The sequence below is a fragment of the Rhamphochromis longiceps genome, linkage group LG12, assembly GCF_057381845.1.
Source record: "Rhamphochromis longiceps isolate RC_006_pf linkage group LG12, R_longiceps_female_GT1.1, whole genome shotgun sequence".
NCBI classification, from domain to species: domain Eukaryota; kingdom Metazoa; phylum Chordata; class Actinopteri; order Cichliformes; family Cichlidae; genus Rhamphochromis; species Rhamphochromis longiceps.
Genome location: NC_140568.1, coordinates 38,914,114 through 38,925,050, shown reverse-complemented (window position 1 = coordinate 38,925,050; position 10,937 = coordinate 38,914,114).

Genomic DNA, 10,937 nt, shown 5'->3' with positions numbered 1-10,937 from the left:
CGTTTTCTCTTTCTTTTATGACATCTTTTATCTTAGTCGACCCTTATCCATATTTTATGTTGGTTCAATTTTTTAACACATCTTCACAAACAAATGCACTTCCTAAAATTCAGTCTTATATAGTAAAAGTAAAATGTAGATTTCGATGATCTGCTCTCAATTTCTAATAAACTGTCATAATAAAATTGAAATATCTATTTTATATAATTTGCAGGCTTATAAGATGGCTGTTAGTCACATAGAACAGTAGCTTTAGTCAATGTGCTGTTTCTATGGTGGAAAAATAATACAGAGATGAAGATAAAATACCAATGAACCATCGCAACTCTTAACATCCTGTTTTTTATTGTAAGATGCTGTGCAGTGAGATAGTGCCAAAGCACGCAGCCACTCTGCAGGTGCTCACAAACTAAATGAATTCTCTAGTTGTTGAATATTCCCAGCTGTCCATCCTTTGGAAAAAAAATTAACTGAAGCAATCAGCAGCACACAATTGTAGTGAAAAGCAATTTAAAGTGATATTCTTTCAAGAAAATCTTGAAAGAATAGGCTAAAACCAACTTCACATCCACAACAGGATCTATTAAATGAGCCATTATTTTAAGAGGTTAAAGACATCAGTTGAAATCTACAGGTTTATTTCTACTTTTTCTACCAGTGAACTGTTTCCATGACACCCATAAACTAAGTTTAGCTGGGTTTGTCATGTGGAAATGCCTCAGCCTGCATGCAGTAAGATAACACAATCCATTGCCCTTTTTAGAAAATCAAAAATAAATGGGTAATTCATTAAAAGTCCTGGTTCGATCCCCCAGCTCTCTCTGTTTTGGTCGTTGTGTCCTTGGGCAAGACACTTCAACTACTGCCTACTGGTGTTGGCCAGAGGGGCTGATGGCGCGATACGGCAGCCTCGCGTCTGTCAGTCTGCCCCAGGGCAGCCTTGGCTACAGCTGTGGTTTGCCTGCACCAGTGAGTGAATGAATAGTGGAATTGTAAAGCGCTATATAAATGCAATCCATTATTAAATAATGTACAACCCCAACTCTAAATGAGCTCAGATAAGTAAAAATAAAAGGAAACTGCAGTGATTTGCAAATTTCATAAACTCCAATTTAAATTTCATGGCAGCAGCACATCTCAAAAAAGCTGGGATGTTTACCATCCCCTAACAGCCGTAAACATCTGTGAACTGAGCAGACTAATTGTTGGAATTTTGGGTGAGGAATGCTGTCCTATATGTCTTAGGATTCAAGCTATTCAGCAGTCCTAGGTCTTTTTTTGTATTTGTGTTTCATAATGCACCAAATGTTTTCAGTTAGTGAAATGTGTGGACAGCAGGCAGGCACTAACACACACTAATACTATCAGAGACGCAGACTTTTGAACTGAGTGCTGATAATAAGTCAGATGATCCCTCTCCTCTGCAGTCCAGACGATGCAGTGTCTATGCTTACCAAAACTAATTTCAAATTTGGATTTGTCTGACTACAGAACAATTTTCCTCTTAGGTGCGGTCCATTTTAAACAAGCATATATGGCCCAGAGAAGACACCAGTGTTGCTGGATGATGTTCACATATGGCTTCTTCTGTGCATGATGAAGCTTAACATTTACAGGTGCCATGTCGAACTGTGTTCACAAACAGGGTTTTCTGGAAGTGTTCCTGAGCCCATGCAATGGTTTTCATGACAGGCTTATGCCTGTTTTTAATGCAGTGCCACTGAGGAACTGAAACTCAAGAGCATCTGGTATTAATTTGTCCCTTATCCCATGTACACATAGATTTATCCCGATTCTCAGAATCTTTCGGTGACATTATGTACTGTAGGTTATGATTTACAGTCATTGCAAGTTTATGTTGAGGAACAGTTTTCTGAAATTGTTCCAGAATTTGTGATGCAGTTTGGGGTTGTTGTTTTGGTTTTTTTTGTTTGTTTGTTTGTTTTTTCTTCTTTGCAGAGAGGTGAACTTCTGCCTGTTTTTACCTCTGAGAAACTTTTCTTCTCGAAGATGGCACATCATTCTGTTGCCAATTAACCTTATTAGTTGCAAAATCTTGCTACAGCTGTTCCTTTTTTAGTACCACCTACCTTTCCAGTGCTTTGTTCTCCTATCCTGACTTTTTTGAGATGTAGGGTTGACATTAAATTTAAATTGAGCTAATATTTTTCTTAAATTGGTGCATTTTCTCAGCTGAAATATTTGATGTTTTCTATAATCTACTGTGAATGAAATATGAGGGTTTTTTTGGGAAAGGACAGTAGACTGTATCAGTTTGTACTTGTCTTGAAGTCTTTTGTCCCCTAAAATGAAAAGAAACCATTTATTTTAAAGGCTGTAGGAAGGCAATGATGAAAGATCCCCATGGGCACTAACATCTGACTTCAACAATACATGATGAAGATATCAAGATAATAATCATATAACAATGCGCGATGTGCAAAAATGGGGTCTTGATTTCAATGAACATTTATCTTAACTTTTCACAACTCTAAACTTATATACATAAGTATCTGTGATACTTTTTTGTGTACCTTGGTTAGAAGCTTATTCATAGCACATTTTAGACAAACATAAGGAAACCAAGGATATTGAATATATCAACTTTATATACATCAGAATTACTTTGAACATGTATCGTGGCATTCACGTCAGTGAAGCTGTTCCAATAGTACAAAAATTCTTTCATTTATTTCCAGTCTTTCGTGCACAAACTGGCATACTGATGATAGTGTGTGCATGTGTGTGCAAGTATCTGTGTCATACAGTGTCAGACCTGTGACTCACTGGTTGAATAGACAGAATGAGTTAGTGAGGGCATGGAGCAGAAAAATGAAATGATAGATAGGTGGACAACCAGCCCTCCTCCTCTACATCCAACATTAAAGTCCAGCCTCAGTCACCGAAGTGTAAAAAATCCACATCACCCAATCTCAGGAAGGCCTGAAGCCCACCAGAGCATGAATGTTTGGTTTCTGTCGACATTCTTAAAAGTGTTGAAACCCGATAAGGTTCAGTGCATTTCTTGTTATAGTATATACTGACATAAGAAGCAAAAATAAAAACAACAGGGATTCACAAGGTCATTAAATTAAATGTTCCTTTGCTGTGATTATTATGGATAATCCACTTGATGGCTATCATAATAAAATCCTAATTAAAAAAAGAAACAATAATAACACAGCTCCTTAAAAAACCTAAAGGAACAATGGATTTGCAGGCTTAACAGCTTTCTAAAGTGATACGCAAGTTCTTGCAAATACTAAGTTGTAATTCTTTCTGCGCTCAACGTTTCATAAATAAGATTTGAAAAAATTGAGGTTTGAAAAAGTTATTGTCAAGACTGTATAAAAGCAAGTGGATGCTTTTATATTAAAATAATAATTTTAATTTAATTCAATTAGGAAATTATTCATTATTATTGGAAAAGAAAATCACTTTCCTGTTATAAATGTCAAGTTATTTCATTTAAAATAAAATGTTTTTCTGATGTTTGCATTGGGTTGATACCTTTGATCATGTCTTCGTAATATTTTGTCCATCATCTTCATTTTTTATTTATTCCATTTTGAGATCGTTGTACTTTCAGAGCTAATCATAAGGAAAATATACTGTAAGAGCAACACGGCTGCAGGTAATAAAACTAAAAAATACTTTCTCTATACTGAATATTGATGGTCCTCATGGCAGCACAAAACAGGAACCATGCACTATAATAAAGGGAATGGAAAATTATACACTATATTCTCAGCAGAATTTCAATAAAGTTTAATTGCAGAGTGATTTAGAGGGTGTAACTAAAGATGTATTATGAGAATTGAATGTGTTTCAAAATGACACAAAAATCACTGCAAAGGTAGCTGCTCTTTTGGTGTATAAGCTAAAACAAATTTTCTCCCTAAATGATTGGCTATCATAGAAGGATGCAGAAAAACTGTGGTATGGGTTAATGCAGAAGAAATCCAAAGTTATGTGCAAAATGTGTTTATTTATATTTAGCCCCAAGAACAATTTCTCCATAACCTCAACCAACGTGCCATTCTTGGCTAAACATAGTCGCATATGGTATACGATCCACCCCAAACTCTTCCCATTCAATCATTAAAAATAGGGGTAAAAAAGTAAAAATATTGCCACTGAAATTGATCCAGCCACCAGTTGCGTTGCACCTAAACGTGCAAACATAGTTGCGTCAAAGCCTATTTGTCATGTAATGTTCTTCTTGGCACTTCATTGGCTTAATGAGGCTAATTATGCCAACTCTGTGCTCACCTTTGCAAATATAATATAGGTCTACAAAAACACACAGCATAAATATTTCGAAAATAGCAAATTTAGATTAGCTCTGTCACACAGCCTCCAAGGACTGCAGGGCTCTCTTTATTAATTTAAAGACACCCACATGGTTTATTATGCTGGAGATGTATTTCATTAGATCAGGGGTTTGGAAGTCAAACAGAAAGAGAGAGCAGAAGAGCTACAAAGTGTGCCATACAATGGGGATGTCCTAAAGGTTTAGCTTGCCTGAGCCAAAAGTCGTGCCAGTTAGAAAATACTCATTAAGCTTTGAAGCTTAACCCCCCCCCAAGACAAAATAGACTGGCAACACCTGTGTGTAAGCACTAAATCCCATGCAAAAGTGGGACTCATTCCCCGTCAAATGAGGTGAAAATGTTAAATAATTGCAACCAGCAGGGTAGTCTGTGTGACATGTTTGGGGAAGAAGTTTTTGGTGGTCAAACTGTGGTAATTTCACATCATGCTCAAGAGCCTGAGAGTGGTTCACTGCCTGACATCCACTTGGCAAACCCACACTGGTTGAACTGTAGATCCCAAAAATAAATCTTACATAATCCAAAGGATGGAGGATGTGACCCTGTCTTCCCCTCCAGCAGGCCCTATGCTGGCCCATCTGGCTGATAATGTGTAACAACAGTGCTTCTCACAAAGATCCATTGTCACTTTCATGGACGCAAAGTTTGGATGTCTTATCTGCACAACATATAGAAATAACTGCTTTAAATCTGCTACAAGTCTGAAGGCACACCCTTCACATCTTGACAGTGCATCAAGATCTGAAGACTTACACCAATTCTGAAAAGTGCCAGTATGTGACAATTTGAAAGAGACTGTTTGGAATACAGTTCTAGGATGTGTTTAATTTGATTTCCATGTGTTCTGCATTGTTAGATGACAGCAGTTAGACATCTAACAGTGTGGACTCCTGTGGTGCTGTGTGTTAAGACGGAGAATTTAATCTTGTTTTTGTTTTCCTTCCCCTTCCTGCTCCAGGCTGTAATGGAGACATCGATGGGACAGTGTCTTTGTGTGAAGCTCGTCCTCAGCTCTGCTCACATCTGCTCCACCGCCTGCCTGCCTGCCACCCACCTACCCACCCTCTCTTGTCCCACCTTGCTTCCACAACTCTCACCTTTCCTGCTCCTTCTTCTTGCTCCAGCTCTTACACGTTCCCCCTCATGCCTGAATGGACCCTTTAGCGGTCAGTATTGGCCCACTTTCCCAGAGTGGGTGACAAAACACACCGCAGACTTTCAAACAGAGAGGCCTTTCTCCGCTCTATGCCTGAAGCCCTTCCCTAAAACACCCTGTGTCTTTCTGTTGAACACTTTCAACAATCCATACACCACCATTCATGCTACGTTGCAACTCATTTTCAGCTGCAAGTATGTTCTCCAGTATCATGACTGTGCAACATATCCTTCTTAGCTTTTTAAGCTTTGCTCTTGGGGGACATTTTCACGGCAGCTCGCAACAAAATTGTTAACTGCAACATTTCATTTTGCAAGTTGTTTTTTGTTGTTGTTGTTGTTGTTTGTTTTGTTTTGATATTTCTAACACTTTAAACTGATTTGTAAATCATTTTTGAAGGCCCTAACCCTACCCAAATTATGTATAATTTCCACTGCACCACTTGATTTTTCATTTTTTTCTGGATTTCTGTGCTTGTAACCAGTAATAGCTAACAAACTTGGCCTCTAGAAATACCAATAACATGTTTCAAACTTGCCACAAAAAATGCATTTCTATGAAACATACTGAGAACGATGAAATAGAACATCTGCAGCGAATGAATAACTCAGATGTAGTATGACACAAAGCTTTAGTCAGTGTTTAAAGAAAAAAGATCGCTGTTTTGTTTTAATTTAAGGGCAAAATGTCTTAAAAAAACACTGTAAGGTCTGCTCTTATTTAACCACACATGCTGTCACTGCTAAAATACAGACGCAAATGCTTGCCTTTGGCATCACAACTGCAATATAAATTATAGAACAAAACCCACCATCAACCCCAGCCATACAGCACTTGCAGATTATGCCAGTACATACATGTTGCACTACTACAAAATGTAGTGCGTCATACACGTGACATTGCCTGTACGCAGGCTTCAAGAAAGGCAGTGATCATGTTTCATAAGTTCCCATATGTAAAATTTATAGAGGCTGGGTTGATGTGATTCTTAACATCAAACGTCTGAACATTCTGAACACAACTTGTGGTCACTAAGCAGCTGTATCTGTGCAGTTGGGAGGTCAAGTGCCTTTTTCAAGGACATCTCAGCAGCAGGGGTTAGCAAAGCAAAAAGGTGACTCTTTTTTTGTCACTCATATTGTCCCAGTTGATTTTCGGCATTTCTATCTGAATCCAAATGTGAGAACTTTACTGTTTGTACAAACCAGAAATCATCACATCAGACAGTTTCTATTTCTCTTCTTGCACAGAGAAATTATAGATTGAAAGAAAGCTTTGCATTTCAAAATCTAATCCAAGATTTTCAAATTTACCAGGCAAGTTTGAACAAGTCACTGCTTTTGAAAAAAAAAATGGAGAAGTGCAGTGCTGGTGGAGGGAATCAAACCTTCCAATGAGAGCATCTCAGTTTAATTGATTCCATTACATGGTCTACTAACTTGGAAATCGACACACCCATTTGTCTGGAGTGACAAATTAATCTCTTCCAAGTGAGTGAAGAAGAATGGAATGAATTCCAAAAACTCCATACCCACGAGACGAATGTTAAAATACCTCTGCTGATATTCACATCCAGTGAAATGAATGCGAGTTTTTGCTTTTCTCTGAGAGATTTGCTTCTACAATATTAGAATCTGTGAGTGATGAGAAATGTTTTGTGTACATGCTATGTGAGCAAATTACAGAGACAAAAAATGTGCTATTTGGACGGAATATTTATATTTGTGTTTATGAAAGACAAGACAATATTTGAAACTTTCCCCACACATGCAGGTGTCTAATGACCTCACAGCTATGCAATGAAAGCAATGGACATAAATAATCATCAGTGACAGTTTTGTGTTTTGTATTTATTTAGCAGTCAGAGTCAACTTTTGTCTTTGAGTACACCTCGAACATTTACATAGAACTGATGGATGGTGTCACTTTTTTTCATAGTGCAGAAAATTGGAGTCATATCCTCAAAGGATGATGTTTTGCTAATTAAGATGGAGCTTTCAGTGACCTCCCTGTGCACTCTTTAGTGAGAACACTTAAAGCCACATCCACCATAAGCTTCACTACTAGAAACATATAAGTGTCTACAGAGGCTGCCTGCAGAATACTTTTAAGGATTGGCGCTGTACTGCTCAGTTCATGGCCACAACATAGCTAAATATGGCATCGTGCTCTATTGTTCCCTTTGCAAAGAATTCAAATGTAAACTTGTCCGTCCTTGGACAAAATGAATTAGAATTGTTCTGCCTGAAATTGCTTTGCAGTTGTTTGTTTGAATGGCTACTTTTATATGCACACAATAATGCCATTATTACCAATAATGTGAGCAAAGCATGAGCCTGATTAAGCCTTTGACGTGGTTTCATACTGTGACAGCACCCCCACCCCTCCCCAATTAATGAAATCTTTCTTGTGATTGATGTATTATGTTTGTGTGTGTGTGTGTGTGTGTGTGTGTGTGTGTGTGTGTGTGTGTGTGTGTGTGTGTGTGTGTGTGTGTGTGTGTGTGTGTTAAAGTGAAATGATGGCTGAACATAAAAGGGGAAAGTTTTTTTGTTGGTTTGGTTTGTTTTTTTTCTTTTCAGTATGCTCCACTAAAAAGCTTGAGGCAGTGGCAACCAAGAGACACAAACAAGCTCTTATGTTATGTGCATCCTGCCTGAAGCTGTACTGCCTTTTTACTGCCTTAGTTTTACACCTGGAACAGGATCGCTTAAAGAAATGACAACTTTTCTGTTCCATGTGTGTCCTGGCATTAAAGGATGTATATGGTGAGTCTATTTTTCTAGCAATCAAGAATTTCCAAGAAATAAAATACTTGTTAGTTCAAGTCTCACTTCCCTATCTTGTGGTAATAGTTTTATCTAATAATCCAAGATTTTTAAAAAGACCAATTTATATACTTTCCATTTTTCATGTAAAAATCTCCACCATGTCTTTGGTATTAATTTGAATTGTGAAGCGAACATCAGCCACACTAGTGAGAAGTCTGAAAGTCCTAGCTGGTGGAAGCTGATTTAGCACAGTGCTTTTCAGACAATGAAGTATTCTGCATCCTGTGTGAGTGTACACAATGTGGTCAGAGGACAACCACCATTAGACCTATTTCTCAGCAGTTCCTCTTAATCTTCCTACATGCACTTGGCTAATAGGGCACCGTGGAGATCAAACACTGTGGCAGGGCTTCAAAAAATGATTCACAGAAGAAGAAAGGCAGCACCAGACTGCAAAATGAGGTGTTCTCAGCTCCTCTGCATGCCTAATTGATCAATGAAATATTTTCAGGTGACCCAAAACACAGTGATCCATGTAAACCCACTTTCCATGACAAATACAGATGAGTACATGCAGTTGAGAAAATGAGAAGGTGATTATTTTCCTGCTGAGAACTGTTCATGGTTCACTGTCGAGAGCATCGAGGACAGACAAACAAGGCAGGGTCAGAGAGGTGGAACTCTGGATACATATGAGGCTGATGTGTAGGCTAAACATGTGAGAATGATGCAGCCTTGTAGTGTAATGAGGAATGCTGAGAAACACCATGAAAGTGTTTCAATCTGACTGTTATACCAGGGAGTGCATTGAAAGGGCTTCTTACAATACTTCTGTCATTTTTTTCCCAGAGTTTTGTTTGGAAAGATTTAAACTCAACTATCTGTCATCAAATGAGTCAAACTTGAGAATGTACAGGATGATGTCAAATACAAGCAGCTTTTCCAAAAGGAGAGAACATATTATCCTGAATTTACACAACAACCTCCTTTCTGATGACAACTGCTCATACTGCTGATTCAAATGTACTCTGAATCTGTCGTTAGCATTTGAGTGGATACTGTTTGTTGTATATGAGTATTATTTTTGTCCAGGCCTCATCTCACTGTAAAGCATATCTTTTTTGCTTCTTTTGTTGCCATTATTACCTTAAAATGCTTGGCTGCAACTGTCATAATGCAACACTTTGATGCCCCCCCCCCCCCCCCCCCCCTCCAGATTTCTGATTTTGATTATGAAAAAAAAAAAAGAAATCATACATTTTTTCATCATCAAAGTCACCGTCATGTTGTTTGTGGTCATCAGCGTTATCATCCTCATAACAACATCAGCAAAAACACATAATGTTGTCCTCATTCAAAGGAGCCTATCTATCATTCAAGCTTGTAATGGAACTTCATTTGTATAATTTGTACAGTAAAGTTTATAAAAGTTTTCTACCCTTTCAAAAATGATTTAGTTTCTGCTGTTCAACTGAATGTCAAAGAAAAAATACATTTGCAGGCCTTGATATAAAGTTTGTGTTTTTTGTGCAGCATTTGGGTTTGTTCTACTGTTCATAAGAGGAAAAAAAAAGTCAATAAAAAATTTAAGTGATAAGTTCATGCTGTTTGTGTGAAGTTTGCATCTGACATCTAAAAGTGTGAAATATGATGAAGCACCTGCCCTTAAGAATACCACTGAAGTCCACTGACTTTATTTATTCAAGTTTTTGTCTTGTTTGCTCTGCAAGAATAGATTGATGGAAAAGAGAGAAAAAAAAAGAGCAAACAGTATGACTCACGTTAGGCCCCAAGACATCATTAACGTTGCTATTAATGCAGCTTATGTTGCACTGACATTAGAGTTAGAAAGCTCATTTATTATTCTCTTGATATTGACCAAGGAAGGCCAACTGAACTTATTTGATGTTATTTTATTATAGCTCGTGGCAGTAATTTGAAGGATTACATTTACACACACACACATGCACGCGCGCGCGCACACACACACACACACACACACACACACACACACACACACACACGCGCACACACACACACACACACACACACAGGGCAATTTACAAGCTGAGTTATTAATATTAGGTCTTGTTGAATTCGTTAATCATCTGTTGGATTTTTACAGCTACGAGGCTGCCTTTTAAAAGCTGTTGTCCACGTTCAGAAGTCCTGACGGTCTATTTGTTCTTCCATCACCTACAGGATACCCTTTCATTTATCGTAGGGATGCAAAGGGTTTATCTACAAAGTATTTACTTTATAACTTTGTTGCTGTGAGGCAACAGTAATGATAAAATCTATTAGCTTGTTAAAACCTCAGAACTCAATACATCCATACTAATTAGTTTAGTGCCATTTGAACTAGGTTTCAGTCTTTGGGGGCAGGTTGGGGGCAACTTTAATTTGTTGGTCAGTATTCAAACAGCTAAAAGAAAACATTAAAGCCCATTTTTTAAATGGATAGCGAACGTACATATGTTTTTACTAAATAGTTGATTAGAAGTGTGAGTGTACATAGATAAGAAATAAGGAGAATAAAGATGGATGTGGACAGAAATCATCATACAGGCTATTAAGACTGCGACAATTAATGTCTGTATCTGACCAAAGGTTCCCAATAAACCTTTTCATAAATTGCATTATTTTGGAGATTGACAAAAGGATGAAATGTTAGAT